At 36.9% G+C, this 21,803-nt stretch overlaps 1 long non-coding RNA gene across 1 annotated transcript; it reads right to left on the minus strand.

Moving 5' to 3' along the window:
* Window positions 1-13,700: 13,700 nt before the first annotated feature.
* On the minus strand, window positions 13,701-14,579 carry LOC137234585 (uncharacterized). The gene is made up of 3 exons (XR_010947840.1): window positions 14,445-14,579; window positions 14,150-14,366; window positions 13,701-13,974 (listed from the first exon to the last, which is right to left on the minus strand). It is a non-coding gene; the product is annotated as an uncharacterized lncRNA (long non-coding RNA).
* Between the last annotated feature and the right edge of the window lie 7,224 nt (window positions 14,580-21,803).

A 21,803-nucleotide genomic window follows, 5' to 3' on the forward strand; every position in this document is an offset into this window, starting at 1 on the left:
ATCACTCATCAACAGCTTTCATTTGTTACCCATATTGTATAAACACATTCTAGGGGAACCCGGGTCCACGTTTTGGCCTATATCTCGTGACCCTAGTCACCAATATGTATGAAAACTACCCATTACTAAAGAACTCATCAACAGCTTTCATTTGATATCCATATTGTAAAAACTCTGTCTAGGGGTACACGGGCACACGTTTTGGCCTATATCTCGAGACCCTAGTCACCCAGGGGTATGCAAATTACCCTCTACTAAAGCACTCATCAACAGCTTTCATTTGTTATCCATATTGTATAAACACATTCTAGGGGAACCCGGGTCCACGTTTTGGCCTATATCTCGAGACCCTAGTCACCAATATGTATGAAAACTACCCATTACTAAAGCACTCATCAACAGCTTTCATTTGATATCCATATTGTAAAATCTCTGTCTAGGGGTACACGGGCCCACGTTTTGGCCTATATCTCGAGACCCTAGTCACCCAGGGGTATGCAAATTACCCTCTACTAAGGCACTCATCAACAGCTTTCATTTTTTATCCATATTGTATAAACACATTCTATGGGTACCCGGGTCAACGTTTTGGCCTATATCTGGAGACCCTAGTCACCAATAGACATGAAAACTACCCTTTACTAAAGCACTCATCAACAGCATTCATTTGATATCCATATTGTATGAACTCTGTCTAGGAGTACACGGGCCCACGGTTTGGCCTATATCTCGAGACCTTGGTCACCCAGGGGTATGCAAATTACCCTATACTAAAGCACTCATCAACAGCTTTCATTTGTTATCCACATTGTATAAACACTTTCTAGGGGTACCCGGGTACACGTTTTGGCCTATATCTGGAGACCCTAGTCACCAATAGACATGAAAACTACCCTTTACTAAAGCACTCATCAACAGCATTCATTTGATATCCATATTGTATGAACTCTGTCTAGGAGTACACGGGCCCACGGTTTGGCCTATATCTCGAGACCTTGGTCACCCAGGGGTATGCAAATTACCCTATACTAAAGCACTCATCAACAGCTTTCATTTGTTATCCACATTGTATAAACACTTTCTAGGGGTACCCGGGTACACGTTTGGGCCTCAATCTCGAGACCCTAGTCACCAATAGGTATGAAAACTACCCTGTACTAAATCACTCATCAACAGCTTTCATTTGTTATCCATATTCTATAAACATATTCTAGGGGTACCCGCGTCCACGTTTTCGCTTATATCTTGAGACCCTAGTTACCCGCCGGCACGACAAATACCCCGTATCAAAGTACTCATAAACAGCTTCCATTTGATACCCAGTTTATACAAACATATCCCAGGATTACCCAGGTCCACGTTTTGATCTCAAGACCCTAGCCAGAACGGGATAAAAATTATCCTATGTTTGTCTCCTGGTTCTAAGCTACCCCTCCACCAATTTTCAGCCAAATATGTTCATCCGTTCCTTCCTCATCAATCACTCTTTATCTATTAAAAAAAAGCGCATCAAAATCCGTTGCTTATTTTTAAAGGTTTAAGCATTCAAATGGACATAGGGACAGAAAAAGCGACTTTGTTTTATACTATGTAGTGATGTACATCCATACATACCTATAAACCTACGCCCGAAGTTGAATAACGCAGCGAATGCTATATATGTACGTATGTATGTGTCGCATCATGCCTCACTCAAAAGCAATTAGCGCACACAGTTCACAGCGAACAACCACACAAACACATTTTTTGGTAAAAATGTTACTTTTGTTTAAACAATTTGGCTGATATAAGAAAGGAATCAAGTATTTTTTTTTGATGCAGATCGAAGGTAAATATTTCAAAGTTTTACGGAAAAGTATAACTTTTTAAATCCATCCATCCGTTTATGAGTTATAGCTGTGTAAACAAAAATTTTACGATTTTTTACTACATTTTGGCAATTTGCCACGCCCCTATAATGTATATCTTCAAATTATATTAACTGTACCATCTCACGTAGCTAAGCTTTCAAATGCAAAAAAAACGGTTTAAAATCGGAGCATTCTGTGTGAAGTTTTGTTCATGCATGGCATTTAGCGACTTTATTTTATAAGATTTATAGATAGATAAGAAGATTTAAAAATTTATGAGCTTAACACCAATCATCTACATAACACACAAATTATAGAGGCAGAATGTCTCAAATGTGTTGTTAGTGTAGAAATGAGATAAACTGAATTACGCCAGGAAACAAATACAAGCAGCATAGCCTAGTGATTAAGGCAACTGCGGTTTCACCGAGTGATTCGCGGTTCGAATCTCTGTGAAACCTTTGATGACATTGCGAAATTGCCTGATGACCGCCACGTAGGTTTTCGAAATGGTACCATCGCAATTAGCCAGGAAATGTTTCTTTCTTTCTTTTCAGTTTCTCTTAGAAAAAATATAATAATTGAATATTCAATTATTATAAGCCAGTGTTAAGCTCATGAATTCTTAAATAATAAGTATTTCATTTTATTTTCGTGAAAATACTGCATTATGGAGTCTTACATTTGAGTGCAGTTACAGAACCACAAGTTGTTAATTTAATTTTTTCAACATAAATAATAGCATTTTTGCTATATAAAAATTTTCTCTTTTACTCAGTACATTATGATTCTCAATTTGAGCTACGGTTTGGAAACAACTCTTGAGACTTTAGATATGTCTTGTTGTGAACATGAGCACTAATGGTACTCAAGCCCAAATGCTTATTGGGTATATTCGACGCCATTTCGAAAGAACACAAATAACTGATAGCTTAACTAGAGTTTAACCCTGCCAGATTGGCTGCTGAAGCTCAGCTTAAGCTTCGTTTAAAATAGAATGAAAAACTGCAGAATACGTTTAAGCGCAGTTTAACTGACGAACTGAGTTGAACTTGCACTGAAAACCCAGGCCTTACGCCCCGATTCTAGGGTGGTAACAACATTATTCACCACGGTAAAGAAATCATGTGGCAACTTTTACATCCTTTTGGTATTCTACCCGCGAAAGTAGCAGGATAATTTTTTACCCACAAAAGTAGGTGGTTACATCGAAATAACCACACAACAGCTGTTGTTTAGAAAAAGGCAAAACTGAAAAACAAATAATTGTAAGCGAAAATAAGTGAAGATAATAGTAAAAAAAAGTGTTGCCTCTTGCTATACATATTTGTTTACATAATGTACTTTCACAGAATAAATTAAAATAGGTATATTAGAAACTTATCATACATAATATGCATATCAGAGAACAGTGCCGAATGTTTCGCATGTGAATCAGATTGCAGTATTCGCTGCCAATGGTACACTCCCAATGGACAGTACTGCATTATTTTTTCACCATATTAACATCGCGATACACCTCGAAGGCAGTAGTGCATTTTCAAAATCAGCGAATCATTTGAGGTGATTCCAATTTTTTAGAGAAATTAGCAGTGCATTTTTCTCATTATTATCAAATAAATAAATTATAATGAAATAAAATGAAGCGAGCTGAAATTCGTTGTATACGTACATATATAAAATGAATTTCGTTCATATAAGCATGTATTTAAAATGACCAATATACCAGGGATAAAAGCACTTTTAATATTAATAATAGAGTTTTTAAATACATACATTTATATAGTTAACGCATGTTTTTTTTTTATCAAACTGAATACGTACAAATGTTTAGTTACATAGTATTACATTTTAGTGTGCCATATAGAACGTTTTCTACTGGTTTAAACAATGAAACGGCAAAACCGTATCCTTTTAATCATCATAACAGAGACAAAAATCAGCGAGTGCAAAATTTTCCTCGAAGTCTTCTGTGGGCGAATATAACAATAATGTAAGCCTTTTCAAATATTAGAAAATTTAATAGGTTGGCTAATAGCGGGCCATCACTCGGATGCAGTGTATACCTGTATACCTACTTGCGAAAGTAATTAGTGCATACGTACAACATATGTCTATTATTAGTTATATAAATATATAACATGGATCAGTAAAATGCGGTTAACAGGTGTTTAGGCCAAAAATCCAAACTCCAAACATAAAAGGTCGCCCTAGCATATTTTCTTATATTGGCTAACAGTGCCAGAATTATCAGCAGAGTTAGGGACTTTTATAGAAGAGGGGGTGTCAATTACATGCGACCTTTGGAGCGATAATTTTGTAAGAAGACATTTTTTATGTGCTACTCTTCATTTACAAAAAAGTGTCAAGCCAGCAGAGTTAGTCTTAGGTACAAAATCTCTTGAATTCGAGAGATGTACAGGAGAAAATATTGTGACGAATATTAGTGACACTAGGTGATACTCACATCACTAATCTGATACTAAGTAAATAAAGCAAGCAGTCACTTGTATCTACATAAACGAATCAATCATTATGTCTACACATATGTACGTACACGCAGCGGAGAGAAAACGCACAAACACATGCATATATCTGAGGTTCCCACAAAAGTATGCAATAATTTGTGCAAGTATCACTCACATATACATGCGCATATCAGAAGCTATAAACGTAGTTATAGCTGGTAACTAACTAGTAAATTCTAGAAATAAAAACGCCTAAAAATATGGCAACGAGGAAACGAAACAGTATAAAAGCAGCACCAGCTGGGGCACGACCAATCAGTTTGATTTAAGCACGTTATTGGTTGCGAAGTATAAGTGTTATTGTACTTTCAAAGTAGTCTAATAAAGACCATTTGTATAATTGAATTTTGGAGTTATTTATTCAACAATTTAGCGATACGAACGTTAGTAGAAGGTGTAAAATAAGCGGAGTTTCACTAAATTCGTTACAATATTTTGTCCAAGCTTTTAGAGGAATTTAACATAAGAGATCTTCAAAATGTTACATTTGTAACAGATAGGGGTTCCAATATGGTGCAGTGTTATAAAGCCATAGGCAATAAAGCCATATGACCTTATATCTCAATGAAACCAGAAATTAAACCATATGGCTTTATTGCATACACCCAAGTGAAATATCACCATAATCGTTGAGGGACCAAAGTGGAAATAACGCCATAACGAGCTGATATTACCTTATAACTCTTATGTTTATTGTTATGTTAGCCGATCCAACACCGGCTGCGCCATGCACATTAATTCTGCGTAGAACATCTTTCTGCATAGGCGGCCTTCGGCCGCGCTTATAAAGAATAACCCTGCCAAGTCCGGGTGTGTGGTATAACCGTGGCGGTAGCGTAGTACACCCTTCTGCGTAGAAGGACATCACCGTGGCGGTGTGTGTGTTCGCTATGGAAACGTATTTCCCACACATCAATCATCACCAAATTTTGGTTATGGGAAGGTTATCGGGAAGGTTTTAGGCTAAAAATAATTTCGATATATAAAAGGGGCGTGGCACCTCCCATACAAATGGAATCTTTGGTACTGCATACCTTTGAAGGTATACATGCCAGAACATTGAAATTCAATGAGGAGTTATATGAGGTCAATCCCTAACACCACCAAGAAAATGCGGAATTGGGAGAAAGGGGGCGTGGTACCTCCCATACAAATGGAATATATTATACTGCATATATCTGGATGTCGTAATGGTAGGATAATTAAAATTGGTAAGGAGCTATGTGACGTTAAGTCCTAAAACCTCCAGTAAAATGTGGAATGGGGAAAAACTATGGCTGCCGTACAAACTTAAGTTATTTTAACACCTAAAGTTTGACTGCATTGTTGAGTTTAGCTGTTATGCCTTTTGGACGTTTAGTAATCTGCCGCTGTTAAAAAAATTGTTTAGCTTCAGTCTATCTACATCTTCTATAAAAATCAAATTCTGTGTGTGTGTTCCCTATGAAAACGTGTTTGCTATACTTGGATCATCACCAAATTTTGGCTCGAGGTTTCTTCGATCAAGACGAAAGTTTTTCATATTTCAGAATTAAGAATTTTAAATTTAAATGTTTTGTTTTTTGGCTATGCGAAAGAACTATCTTAGCTCCCAAAAATGATCACGTTAACAAAATCAGTGATCGCTTTCAAAATCAATTTCCTGGAGAAGTGACGAAATATAAATCGATCAACACAGTTACAGATGAAGATTAAATTGTGTATTATCCAAATGAATTTCTATACTCTTTAGAACCAAAAGGAATGCTTGCGCATATATCAACTTTGAAAATTGGCTCACCAGTCATGCTTCTTCGGAATGTAATCAAAGCAACAATCATCAGCGGTAAAAGCAATACAATAATATAAAATAAGATACAATAAGATACAAGAATAAAATGTGTTAACAGAAAATTTCGCCAAATATGCGTACAAAATTCAATTCAATTTACAGAACAATAAATTAAATTATCAACAAACAAAACAGAAAAAATAACGCAACATCCATTCGATCTCAGGCGTTACAACGTGCGCCTCGTAAAGCTAGTATTATTATAAAACAAGAGTTTTTTTTGATTAGCCGGTTATTTCATCAACAATTAACGACAATGTGTTTGCCAACACTTTTCTTTTTAATGCCTGGCATAAGTTATATACAAGGTGAAATGCTATTGTTCTAGTACATTTTATTGACTGAGCAATTTTTTATGGTGAGAGTTTGAAGTAAATTCAAAATTATATGGGAGCTAACGAAAGTGTGGCAAATTTTTGGGCAATATTGTGAATTTTTGCCTGAGTGAAAAAGAAAGAAAAGTACCAATCGTGGCTACTGCCTAAAAAGGACCAAAATTGAAGAAAAGGGACCAGCGGACCAAATGGGGTTGGAAGGGACTATTTTTGGTCCAAATGGACCAAAGTGGCAACCGTGAAAGCTAAGAAAAATACCTTTAAAATTTCTCCACAGACATTGGTGTAGCGTTACCACTTGGGCCAGAATCGCGGATAAAAGAACTGGTAACGATATTCGGTTACATAATGTTCTGAGTACTATTTTACCGGTAACGCTCAGAATTGGGGCGTTAGTGTACAAACATACATACAAACATACCAAAAACAGAGGCTATATTTCTATTTTATTGGTAGCCTTTCTTCGAATATATACATTAACCTGGGTCGATTTGTATGGACGAAAGTTAACCTATATCACTCCATCGATTTTTCGATAGGATTTGGGCTCAGGAAGAAAAGTTCCACTGATGAATTTCATATCAAAGGCTGAAAAAAACGTACATTTTGGACCCAACCCCCTCAGAATTTGATGAAATTTTTCATGGGGTTACATCTTACCCACCCAAACACAACCTCATTTTTAGAAACTGCATTTTCGAAAAATTGTGGGCGTGGCAAGGTATCGAAATATCCGAAAATATTAGAAAAATGACGATAATAGGTACTTTTAAAGTGTGATTACTACGGAATGGCTTTACCGATTTCAAAGATCTTCATACCATTAGAAAGGTATTGAAATAAGCTTTCAAAAAAAATACACTGTAAAAATTTTTAGTACACTGAAAAAAAATTTTTTTTAAATAAAATTTAAAACTGAAAAAACACTACAAAGATCAAGCGATTTTGAAAAATTAAATTTTATTTTAGAAAGGCCTATTTAATATATATAACATATCTGAAAACTAAAATGGGGTTTTTTTTTTAATTTTTTTAAGTAAATGCATCTCTTGGTTACTATCTCATATATGGATATCACGCGTAAATTAATCAACCAATTTGAAAAATTTTCATACCGTTAGAAAGGTATTAAAATCACCTTTGAAAACATATACTGTAAAGATTCTATATTACACTGAAAGAAAAAAATTTTTTTAATTTTTTTCAAAATTTTTTTTTTCAAACAGGGAAATCACTTCAAAGACCAAGCGATTAAAAAAAAATTTTTTTTAGAAAGGTAGATTTAATATATATAACATATCTGAAAACTAGAAGGGTGTTTTTTTTATTTTTTTTTTTTATTTTTTTAAACAAATGCATCTCTTGGTTACTTTCTGATATTTTGATATCACGCGTAAACTAATCAACCGATTTCAAAAACTTTTATACCGTTAGAAAGGGTGCCCGGTCCACGTTTTGGCCTATATCTCGAGACCCTAGTCACCCAGGGGTACGAAAAATACCCAGTATCAAAGTACTCATAAACAGCTTCCATTTGACACCCATACTCTGCAAACATATCCCAGGATTACCCATGTCGACGTTTTGATCTCAAGACCCTAGCCAGAACGGGATAAAAAGTATCCCATACCCGTTCCCTGGTTCTGAGCTACCTCTTCACCAATTTTCAGCCAAATCGATTCATCCGTTCCTAAGTTATGCGTAGTGTAACTAACACCACTTTCTTTTATATACATATTTGAATTTTTTCTAAAAAAAAATTATAACTCAAGAATGGCTAAACCGATTTGGGATTTCAAAAACAACTAACCATCATCTCTCCTTCCTGTATCTTTCCTAAAAATTTCATGGCAATCTTTCTATCCGTTCTCGAGTTAAGGAGTGACAATCAAAATGTACACTTCTTTTTATATATATAGATAAGTTTTGTCAAAAAGTGTAAATTAAAAATAGTTTTTATTTTAGTTATTCAATATTCAGCTCCCGAGAAGCTGATAAAGAAGCGAAATTCAGAAACATGTCCTAGTAACCATCGCCGTTTGTAAACTTTGCAATTTTTGTCTAATATCTATAACACAACAATTGTATAAAGCAATATGAGTAAGTCTCGCTAATTAAATACAGATCAAAAATTTGCAAAGCATGACGGTGAGAAAAACCAGCGAAGAACGAGTTGAACGGTGAGCTTCATCGTCTTTTTAGTTACTTTTACATTGCAACATTTTTGACAACCGCTTTTTTGGCGCCGCTTTCAAGGAAATATTTTTTGTAAATGGGGGACCAACCCGATCTAATGTACTCAAAACAATTTTGCGTGTACAATTGACAGCGAACATACACAAACTCACACTTCACTCTCAACAACTTTTCATAACGTGCATAAAGAAGTATAACTTCAAGGATGTAATAGCTTATTAAAAATAGAAAATGCAAAAAAACTGGTCACAAGCTACACAATTAACACAACAATAAATAATAACGCCAAAATGTGAATAAATTCGCAAAAGCAAAAATTTAAAGATTATGGATATGGCTAAAAACCAAAAACTAATTAATTGGCTATGGTTAGGTTATGCCAAAGGCGGTATGCTATGATATCAATAACAAATACATTGATTTCCATAAGGTTGGTTGGATCAGCTGCCTCACCTATTTCGTTATTTTCTTTTTGTCTCATGTTCTATTCATAAACGAGGGAACTTTGAAGCTATGTTTAAAGTTTGATCTCACAACCTAAGGCATTTGCATGCGTCACAACTTAATTGCAAACAACCAAATTTTTTTATTTTTTTAATTATATTTGTATTATTTATTTGTAATTAGCACAAAAAGAAATATTGCCAGTTGGACTGCTTATCGAAATAACCATGAATTCTATGTTTTGACATCAATTTAATAAAACATATTGCGCTAATGATAGAAAACGTTGAACATCTAGGTTATTCATATTTGTATATAAAGTCGGATAAAAGCTGTTAAACATGGGATGTATCCCACCTGATAGCACAGCACAAAGTTGTCCATTCACAACGGCCGGTGCACCGGCATCTCCCCAACACGTATCATCACCTTCCTGAACTGGACCGACACAAATTGCTGTGCTTAGTAAAAGCTGCCCTGCCAAAGCATAACGACGCGCACATTCTTCGATTGGGAATACTTCAAATACAGCTGATTGGAGTATAGGCCAATGTTGCATAACGCTTACATATTTCGAACCCCATCCACTAACACGCAATCTTACGCCCGGGTATAATGGAGTCTGGCAAAGTAATACTTCTTTTATTTTTGCGCTCCTGTTGAAGGCTGATTTCAATATAATTACAGCTAAATCAATTCCTGGCATTCCAAAATCACATGGACGAATTATACGCTCCGTATAGCGAACTACCATTGGACGACGGATATCAGATTTACCAGCTTGAACAGTGATGTCAGGCGGTGCAAAATCTGCCAAGCAAGCTGCAGATGTAAACACCTTCTTCATAGTGATTAAAGTGCCAACGCAACGATAACGCCCGGTATAATTTATTGACACCAGATATGGACTATCATCTATATTCACATTACTGCCACCTCTAATGCGATATTGCGAATTAGCATTAATCAAAAGACAGTTAACGAAGACAAACAGAACCGCGAAAGAATTGAGTAAATTCATTTTACTTTAAGCTTTTCCGCCGATTTTTAGGTTTAAAGTGAAGGAAGTTGAAATTTGTGGGCGCTATTTATACAAAATTTTGTTGTGTGAATAAAAATGAGTTTTGAATTGGAAAAAAGACAGCCTATCAAATTGTGTGTGATTGTAGCAGCATAAATGTGACAAGAAAAAGTTTTAAATTAAGTACTTATTTTGATTATTGAATACAAAAACAAAAACATTAAAACAGCAATATATCGGCACTCTGATGTTTGTGAGTGTATCCAGCCTGTGATAGCAATATAGAAGTATGAAATACCTGGTGATTGGCGGCCGCCGTGGTGTGGTGGTAGGACGCTTCGCCTATCATACCGAGAGTCGCCCTTTTGCGAAAAAGTGAACCAGTAAAAGTTTGCCTTGAAAAAAATAATAGGAACAAAACTTGTTTATTGATATTTTTGCATTATAAATGGTAAAAACATCGTTGTTGAAGCTTCTAATAAAGCCCTATAAAATTGCACTTGTATGGGGTATGGAGCATTAAGAAAATATTTAAGGGAATATATCGGCACTTCACTTTTAGAAATAAAAACGCGCCACAACTCTTGTTCTAATTGTAAATAATTTTTAATTATATTTATTGCATATATCTATTAAGAATGTCGCTTTTTTTTATTTTAACATTTATTTGAGAGGCGTATATAGTGTACCGGATAGCGAACAACTAACTTAAAGCGGTCCATCACACTCCGTTGGGCCGCTTACTTCTTAACTTAGATAAAGGATATGTTTTGTTGTATTTTCTTGAATATGCAAAGTTAAGGAAGCGACAACTTACAGTAATTGGTGCATGGCACATGTAAGAATCTTTATACAATACAAATAAATAACCGCCAGTCATTTGGGAGGTGTAGGTCGTCTTTAAACATATCTCCTTTGCCATTTTGTAGTCGGAGATAAGTTTTCGGCATTCGGTTCTGGTAAGGATGCTAAGGGGGCTCCTGGAAGGAAGTTCATTGGAGTGAGGGCTAATAAATCGCTTGAGTCTTTTGACATAGGAGGGAGAGGGCGAGAATTAAGTTCCGCTTCTATTGTAAAGATGAGTGTTGTAAATTCTTCGAACGTAAACCGTTGACTTCCTGCTACTTTGGTGAAATGTGTCTTACAGATTTTTACCGCGGCTTCCTATAGGCCGCCTACATGTGAACTATAAGGGGGTATAAACTGCCAAGAAGAACCTGGTACCGCAAATCTTTCAGCGACATTGTAACGAAGCTTTTTTCCGTCCCGGCGCTTCTTCAATAAGTGCTAGGGGTATACTCGCCGTGTCCAAGGTTCGCTTACAATAGATTTGTAGATTTGGGACACCGTGCAAATCGCTTTCATATAAATTCACTTTATTTCTCTAATTCTATATATGTATGTACACTATAATTAAAACGAAAAATTCTACGTAATCAAAAGAAGAAATATTTGTTGTTTTCGTTTCACTGTATGCTTGCTCTATACTGCGTGGTGGGCCAACGGTACTCGTGTCCCGTTATGACGCCTCGATGGTCGTTGCTTGTGTGTGTGTAAATGTGTTTTGTGACGCCCTGCGTCGGCGTGCGTGTCCCGTTAGGACGCCCGGCTGGTCGTTGCCTGAGTGCGTGTAAAACGTGTTTTGGTGACCCTTGCGTTGGCGTGTATGTACGCAACCCTAGTGTGGTTGAGGTCGTGTATTTGCGTGACTCTACTGTGGTCACCGTAGTATATGTGCGTAGTACTGTTGTGGCCAGCGTGGTGCTGTGACCAACGTAATGTGCTTGCGTAGCGCTGTTGTGGCCCGCGTCGTATGTTGGCGCTTGCGGTCAGCGTAGTGGGTTGGCGCAATGCTGTGGCCAACGTCGTATGTTTGCGTAGTGATGTGGTCCACGTAATACGTTAGCGTGGTGCGGTTGCGGTCAGCGTAGTGGCTGGCGTAACGCTGTGGCCGACGTAGTGTGTGTGCGATTGTGGCCGGGGTAGTGGATTGGCGTAATGCTATGGCCAACGTAGTATGTTTGCGATTGTGACCAGCGTGGTAGTTTGGCTGGCGAATGTCACCTGCTCGCGGGGCGCGTCACTGTGGTGGTGCCGTTGCTCACGATGTATCAAGCGGTGTTTGGTGGTATAACCGACACATTCACCACTTGAGGCCACGACTTACTCCTGTGAAACGACCTGTCCGCATGGTAGAACCGACAACTTCAAGGGACGCTCCACAAGTAGCTCTGGTCACGACCACAGCTCCGTGCTTCGGCACGAGGGTAACTCTGGTACAGTTGACGTAGTAGGTTTGCGTAACTTTGCTGTGTCAACGCAGTATATTATCGGGGCGCTGTCGTGGTCAGCGTAGTTGATCGGCGCAGTACTGAAGCCAACGTAGTGTATTAGCTATGGTGCTGTTGCGGCTAGCGTTGTATGTTTGCGTAGTGTTGCTGCGGCCAACGTATATGCTTGCGTAGCACTGTTTGTGGCGCTGTCACTGTCGGCGCAGGCGGGCGGACGCTGCCTGTTCGCGGGTGCGCGTTACTGTGGTAGTGCCGTTACTAGCGAAGTCTCAAGCGGTGTTTGGTGGTATAACCGACACATTCACCACTTGAGGCCACGACTTACTCCTGTGAAACGACCTGTCCGCATGGTAGAACCGACAACTTCAAGGGACGCTCCACAAGTAGCTCTGGTCACGGCCACAGCTCCGTGCTAACTAACTTCTGTCCTGCTGTGTTGCTCTTTTTATTGCTTTGTTTGGTATTGCTGGCTCAAATGGTTTCGTTGCCATGGTTGCTGTTCGATGTTGCGAACGCTCGTTGCGTTGCTGAGATTTGTTAGTTTGTTGTGTTGGCATTAAAGTGTTGTGCTTGCCCGTTGTGTTGCTGAGACTTGTTGGTTGGTCTGCTGCTATAGCCTTTTGTGACTGGCTGTTGTGTCAATGCTGTATTGAACTTGTTGGTTGGTCTGTTGCTATAGCCTTTTGTGACTGGCTGTTGTGTTAGTGTTGTATCGAATATGATGTATGCTGTATTGCACTTGTTGGTTGGTCTGTTGCTATAGCCTTTTGTGTTAATGGTGTTATATTTGGTCCTCACAACATCTACAGCTGCTTCTTTGATGAATATTACGAGTTCTCTTTGAATAGCTCGTGGAGCACCAAGTAATGTCTTTCCGTTATCATACATTACTTTGTGGGGTAATCCGCGTCGTTCAAAAACCGAGAGAAGGCTGCTCTGAAGACCTCAGTTGTCTAACTTGTACAAGATTCGTTTTAGTAGAGAAGCATACAAATACGCAAACGTATGCTTTTAAGTAGGAAGCTCGTCGCAAAGGGGACGTCTTCACCATAAATGGGCCAGCGAAGTCAACGCCGGTTACGTAAAAGCACACAATGCACATCTTGCAATTGAATATGAATTTTTTTACTTTCTGCTTGAGTCTGGAGATGCATTCATCCTGTATCATGCAGATCATTAGTTGCTTTTCGCCATGGAGCAAAACTTTATGGAGCAAATATAGAATCAGGGAGCAGAACTTCGAGTTGTCTGGGATAATAATTGTACAGAGTTCTTTATAGCTCATATCAGCATTAACTCAACGACCGTCAATTCGGAGGATGCCGGCATCTAGCATGTGCACCGGGAGTGAGGGCTATCGAATTGTAAATCGGGTGGTTTTGAGTGTGACGGATGGAACGGCCAAGGGGTGTTATTAGGCCAGGTTGTGTTTGACTTAGAGAGCTATTGCAGTCCATTCCACTATAACGAACAGTCAACTAAATGAACATAAAAGTGAAATAATAAATTCCAAATGAATTGCGCAATTATTAGCTTTTGGTTAAAAACGGTAGGTAAGGTCAAAGCATTGATGACATAAGCTAAGTTGGTTACACTACATCTTTTCTAAGAAATATATTGGAAATCTATATAAGACACTTTTTATTTATTTACCTTATCAAATTTATATGATTGATGAACACATTTCTGACATGGCTGCCAGTAGTCGTCCCGAAAATTGTGGATAAGACAAGTGTGATAACTTCTGCATAAACGTCAAAATTACAAATAGAATGGATCACCTGATTTTTCTTTGACTATCGCTTTCTCATTCCGTATCTCTGTTATATTTTTTCTTATTTTTGCTGCTTTTTTCTATTTATTGTTCATTCTAGACGGACGAATAGTCAATGCCATTATGAATTCATACAAGTGAAAAATCTTTCTATTCCTCCATTGCCATACCTACCTGTCAAAGAACGGCTGTAGCGAATGACCAGAGAACGAAAAGTTTGTTTTTTGCTCGCGGTTAAGAAATTGAAGTGCCATGAATTGCTCATTTGTGTTTCAAACCAACTTTTTTTGTCAAATGTATCCACAGAAAATGAGACTACAAATTAAATTTTAAAAAGTAGATAAAATATGAGCAGCCAGTTAAGCAAATATTTTAAAATATTGTGACGAATATTCACATCAATAATAAATGCGCAAAAACAAAAACCTTAAAGCAAGCTACATAAACACATTAATCATCAAGTACACACATACATACAAGCAGCAGAGGAATACTCACAAACGCATGTCATCATCAGCCGAAGTAGAACTCATATATATACACTCATATGCCTATTCGAGAGACTATAAACTACAAATACACACGCATGTAGCTGGTAACCAAGTAGAACATTCTAGAGGGAGAAACATTTAGACAAGGCAACAGAGAGTATAAAAGCAGAGCAAGCTGAGTAGTCAGGGATCAGTTGCAAAGTTTAATTGTGAAGTACTTTCAAAGTAGTCTAATAAAGACCATTTTGTAATACAGAATACTGAAGTGTTTTATTCAAAAGTTGAGCGATACGAACGTAAGCAGAAGGTTGCAAGTAAGCGGAATTTCACTAAATTCGTTACATTATGTAAATAACGTAATGTACCAGCCGTCTTAAAAAATGTTTGAAAAAAACTATTGAGCAAATGATTTAAGTAATCGAACAGCGATTTAACAGGTGATCCGGACTGTTTACTATTGTGGATGTTTTTTCAAACATTCGCCACTTGTATGAATTCACAATGGTCACTGCCTTCATTTATTGACATCCAAGAATTTAAATTCAAATAATTGCTAGACGAGTCTTGTTTTTAATTATGCAACAAAGAGGGGTCAATCTATTCTATGCAAAACCGCTGGCTAAATTAAACATAAAAAATTGCTAAACAATTATTTCAGAATACAAAAATGTTTTTCTTTAAAAATAGCCAAATAAACGTTTATTTAAAAAAGGGTTATAAAAAATAATGTAAATTTTGTATGTTTATGATATATTATGAAATAAACAAATATAATTAATTCATTACAACAATTTACTTAAATATTTATATATGTACAAACATTGGATTGAAATGGGGAAAAGGTAAACGATTGCCAAATATTAGCGTACTTTTTGTGAGACTTTTGCACTTTGTTAATTAAGAAAAATTATTGAAGAAAATTCTGGGTTAAGAAAGAGGACGATGCCAGGCCCATTTCCAAAGTAATTATTCGCAAAAATATAGCCAATTATATTCGTCTAAGGTTCGTTTGTATCTCTTTTATTTAAAATTGGTGTGACCCTAATCCTATTTCGCCTTTTTTGGACCGATTACTTAAGAACAATTGATTTTGTCAGAAGTGGGCGGTGATATGCCAATTTTTGAAAAAAAATGTTACTCAAGATAAGTACTTCGTCGGACACATGAAGCTTGGTTATTGTGGCTAGGCATACACACAAGGTATCGAGTATACTCGATCCAAGTGAGTACTTCGTATTTTTACCAAAAGTGAAGAAACTTTTTTTTAAATGACATTGTATGTTTTGAATTTAATAGAAAACAAGTAAGGAAGTTTAAGTTTGGACAAAATACCCATTTGTGTTCTCTTACATGTATTTTAAGAAACGTCAGGAACATTAAATGATTTTAAAAATTTTTGATCGACTTTTGGCGTTTAAAAAAATCACTTAGAAAAAAGTAGTTCTAAACGGGCTCGCCCCCCGGCAGTGGTTTGGCAAGCCCTCCGAGTGTACTTCTCCTATGAAAAGCTTCCCATTGAAGATTCATCTGCCTTGAAGATGCTGTTAGGAATCGTCATAAAGATGTATATAGAACGACGTAAATTGGAAGGGAAGCTGGGTCTAAAATGGAACTTAAGTACTTTGTACTGCTAGATCTCTATTGTTTGTTGTTGTAACAATGCTTCGCCACATCCAATAGAAAAAACTGTTTAGTAGGATTAGTTATATTTGATTTTTAGTATTTGTAGCAAAATAATAAATAATTTAGAAATTTTAAAAAGGTAGAAAATGCTTAATTTGATAGGTAAATTGAGGTTTGAAAATGTGCTTGCTTCGTTGCACCAAAATAACTAAGTAAAGTTTACATAACTAATTTAAACAATATTTTACAAATTAAAAAAAATTGATATTTAAATTAAATTTAAGAAAAAAGCTTTTCTAAGAACAAGCTTTTATTACTTGTTAATAAAACGAACTAAAAAGTAAAAAATAAAATTAAAGACAAAAAAAACTTTTTTAAAAATAAGCTTTTATTATTGGTTAATAAAATTAACTAAAAAGTAAAAAATAAATTGACTGTAAAGAAACATAACACTTTATAAGTTCATTGCAACCTTTAACGATAATTCGGCTTCTTCGTCTGCGACAAAAAATTCCATATTGTACATAATTATATATTTTTAACATTAAAACTTTACACCTAAATTATTAAATCTTACAGATTATATCACAGTCCTAGTTGTTCTAATAAAAAGCGTGTTACATTGTGATAGCAAGAAAAGGAGGTCCTAAATGTTCTTTATTATACCATCAAAATTTAACACGCTTTTATTAGAACAATTAGGACTGTGATATAATCTGTAAGAATCAATAATTTAGGTGTAAAGTTTTAATGTTAAAATTATATAATTATGTACAATATGGAATTTTTTTGTCGCAGACGAAAAAGCCTAATTATCGTTTAAGCTTACAATGAACGTATAAAGTGTTATATTTCTTTAGAGTCAATTTATAAGAGAGGGCGATAAGCCCCACGTACACCCCAGCACTCTTTTACATGCAAAGGCCTTCCTCTCCTCCACGTTGCGCTTCCATGACAGCTTACTGTCTAGGATAAAAAAAAAAAAAAAAAAAAATGTAAGGCGCGATAACCTCCGAAGAGATCTAAGGCCGAGCTTCTCTTCCAATTTGCGTCGTGCTCCTCTTGATTTTCCCTACAAATTGGCCGGACGGGACCTACATGTTTTATGCCGACTCCGAACGGCATCTGCAAAGCAGATGAGTTTTCACTGAGAGCTTTTCATGGCAGAAATACACCCGGAGTGCTTGCCAAACACTGCCGAGGGGCGACCCCGCTTAGAAAAATTTTCTTCTAATTGAAAAATCTTATTTCTAAAATTTTGATGTTGCTTTGCCTGGGAGTTGAACCCAGGGCGTACGGTGTGATAGGCGGAGCACGCTACCATCACACCACGGTGGCCGCCACCTGTCTAGGATGATTCCTAGATATTTTGCGCAAGGTTTCTCCTGTAGGGTCACCCCTCCCAACTTGTAAAAAAGACCATAGCCGTCTTCTCTGCGTTGACTTTCAACCCGACATTAGATGCCCAGGTTTGAATATCCCGAAGCGCCCGATCCATCAAAGAGCTCATCGTTGGAAGGCACTTTCCACTTATGACAATTGCAACGTCATCTGCGTAAGCCGTAAGTTTTACGGGACCCTCATCGAATCGCCTGAGCAGTTGGTTGATGACCAGCGTCCACAGCAGAGGTGATCGCACCCCTCCCTGTCCACTGATTTCATGGCCTCGTACAATCTCCATTGTGATGCAATCTTCCTGCAATTTAACATGGATGTACTTTAATTTAATTAAGACCAACCATAATCACCAATTTAGAAACATTATTGAAAGTCCAGGCAATGAGTAAGAAGACTCCTAGAGCATATTCCTTATATTCCAGGGCTCTCTCTATGCCTATTACCACCCTATGCAATGCGGTGTCTACCGACATGCCTTTGGTGTACGCATGATGTGTTGTGGAGAGCAGCTTTTAGAAGAATCAGCCCATTGTACCACCATGGCGGCTTTGCTTTTCCTCTGAATCTTCTTAGAGGGCACGCTTTGTTATATGCAGTCATAAGCGTCCTGGTTACGAATTCATTAGACTCCTCCAGTTCCTCCACATTGGCAACCTCTTTGGGTTGTCCCAGTTTTGATTATACCTGTTTCTGGAATTTAGTCCAGTTCGTTGACCTAGGGTTTCTAAAGGTTCCTCCCTTCTCTACCCTCTTTAGGGGGATGCTGAATCTAATATACGCATGGTCGGAGAAGAATGGTCTATCAAGAATCATCCAGTCATACCTTGATTTATCACATTCGGAGCTCAAAGTAATAATAATAATAAACCCAACGGATAAATACCCTTTAAAGCCCGCCCAACCGACACGAGGGGCGCTTCCGCATGTCGCACGGATTTTGTTTTTGCCGAATTGGTGATAGGCGGAGGTTTGTTAAGCGTTGATATCTAAAACTGCTCAGCTACAGAATAAATATCATCAGCTGAGTATTATACATAAGAGTTGAAAATAATACATATACTACATTGTTAAATAAGTGAACATTTTATATAAAGATTTTTATTTATTTATTTATTTTTATTTTTATTTTCTTGTTACGAGTTAAGATAGGATAGGACAGTTTTCTTTATAGTAAAAAGTGAATTTGTTATATCAAACGAGTTCGAATGAGAGTTAAAATCATGACACAAACACCGAAAAGGTTCATTTAATTCGAAATTAGTTCTGCACTGCCTCAAAAGAAGAGGTTTGTAATGTCTTGACGCTCGTGATAGGACATTGAAGTTTACTTCGTTCAAAAGAAAGGCGCTAGAAATCAGTCCATTCAGTAGTTTAGCCATGAATAATACGCCTAGCATTTCTCTACGACTTGCGAGAGTCGGAAGATTGATAAGCTTTAACCGACTAGTATAAGGTGGAAGATTATACGCAGAGTCCCAATGAAAATTCCTTAAAGAAAAAAGTAAAAATTTCTTCTGTATTGACTCTAGTCTATCTGCATGAACTTGATATCTCGGATGCCAGACTATTGATCCGTATTCTAGTATCGGTCTAACTAATGTGGTAAAAAGGGCTTTAGCTACATAAGGGTCACTAAATTCTTTAGACCATCTCGATTTCACGAATTATAGAACACCTCTAGCCTTATTGACAGTAGCCATAATATGAAGGTTGAAACTAAGTTTAGCATACATCATAACTCCCAAGTCAACAAAATAATTTACTGATGCAAGACAAAAATTATTAATTACGTAAGAGGCTGCTGGCAAAGATCTTCGAGAGAGGTACATGAATTTACATTTATTGAGGTTCAGCGGCATTGCGTTTGCGTTGCACCAAGCAACTAAGCAGTTTAAATCTGCTTGAAGCAAGGGACGTTCATCAATAGACGCATATGAACTAAAAAGTTTTACATTATCAGCATACATTAAAATTTTGGGTATTGTGGTACAGATATCATTAATAAATAGCAAGAACAGAATTGCTTTTACAGAACCCGTGCTGTGAATCTGTAATCAACGTAGAAATAAAAAATGTTAGCTGATTAGTAGCAATGGCTTCAAATACCTTTGAGATGACAGACAATTTTGCAATACCTCGATAATTTTCTACACATGACCTACTGCTGTTTTTATGAAGGGGTATAAGAAAATAATCCTTCCAAGCAGCAGGAAAAACACCATGTTTTAGGGACATATTGAATAAGTCAGTTAGGGGCTGATAAATATGTCTATCGCATTTTTTAAGAAAACATGTGGGAATAAGGTCAGGACCGTATTTGTAAGATTCCTTCAAAGACATTAAATGTGGAAAATTCCCCTCAGGAGATATTGCTGGGATATTAATTGCGTTAACTGATTTAAGTTGATAAGGGTATTCATTAGATAAAGAAATTAATTCAGCGGAATTGTTGGAATTGAAAAACTGCAAAGAAATTGGCAATATCTTGATCGTCGCTAGAGAAATCATCACGGTATTTCATAGCAGAAGGAAACCCTTTAACCCTACGTTTAGAGTTTACGAAATCATAGAAAGCTTTGGGATTGCAAGTTATTTTCTTTTTCATCGTACAGAGATAGGTATTGTAACCCTTTTTGTTTAATTCAAAATATTTATGACGCAAGTACTTCAAGTAGTCAGAGTGTGACCCCGTTTTCTTGTACAGCTTGAAGGAACGCGATTTTTTATTTTTTTAAAGATTTCAGCACTTTGGTGAACGATATTTGGACTACTTCAGTGGAAACACGTTTACGCTTAGGTACGTGTCTTTCCAGAATAGCGTGAATGATGATATTGAAGTCCGAAACGTTTTTGTCAATATCTGCACCATATTTGGGCCAAACTACTATAGATATTATTTGTTTAAGTTTATTAAAATTAGCCTTCGCGAATTCAAATCTAAAACTAGAGTCGTATACAGTGGTAACGCAACTCCGAGAACTTTTTTTCAATTCGTAAACTATTTCCAGTTAAGGATGGTAAGGGTCTTCAGGTACAGTTAGAAGTTCACTCCTCCTAAGAGTGAATTTTGATGCATCATCAACAAATACCAAATCAAGGACCCTCCCGGACATGTTTGGAACTATATTTATCTGTCTAAAGCAGAGTTCAGATTAACATCAGCAGAAGTTATAGAGAAATGTACCGCGAGCAATACTCCACCTCCAACTCTGTTCAAGCGGTCATTTCTATATATTTGGTAATCATTGCAAAGAACCTCCGAATTAAATATATGAGATTAGCCAAGTTTCAGTAAAAGCAATGATATTGTAATTACAGTTAAAAGATTTGAAGTACAGATCAGTTAGTTTAGTGTTTAGACCTCTTACATTTTGATAAAATATATAAAGGAAAAATTTAATATTTAGTTTTTTGCTGTAGTATTGTTATGAGGAACGGTAGCAAGATTAGGAATATTAACGTTACGTCTATGTTCAAATTCACGTACAAAAGCATCGGGCGGCCAAAATGAATTATTTAAAATGGTTTCAAAGTGTTGCGCGGATACCTCAATCCTAAATGACGAAATGTCTCTAGGATAATTAAAATTAAATTTACGAATAGTCGCATTTTCGGATTTAAGTTTATTTATGATGTACGACTTCAGGTCCTCTTCTGTAGTGTCTCTCTCGAATCTGGACACGAAAATCGACTTTTTAATGGGGACAGTAATCAATCTATTAGCCGGTGGTTCAGATTACGTAGAGGGGTTGTGGAAAACCTCGTTCTTTTTTGTGGAGGGAACAGTAGACACAGTTGAAGCAGCTATCGATGTCGATGGTTGCATTGCTGAGGGACTAGGTGAGGACAGGTTTATTAATTCCACAGTTGGGACTGGAAGAACTGGAGGTGGAGGAACTTTGTGAATGGCATCCATAGTCGGAGCGGACACAACGATAGACCTATGATTATCATCTTGAATGTTGACATTTGAGTGTTTGAAAGACTTAAATAAGCGTTCATAACGCATACATTTCTCGGA

Source organism: Eurosta solidaginis, chromosome 1 (genome assembly GCF_040869045.1).
Source record: "Eurosta solidaginis isolate ZX-2024a chromosome 1, ASM4086904v1, whole genome shotgun sequence".
In the NCBI taxonomy this organism is placed as follows: domain Eukaryota; kingdom Metazoa; phylum Arthropoda; class Insecta; order Diptera; family Tephritidae; genus Eurosta; species Eurosta solidaginis.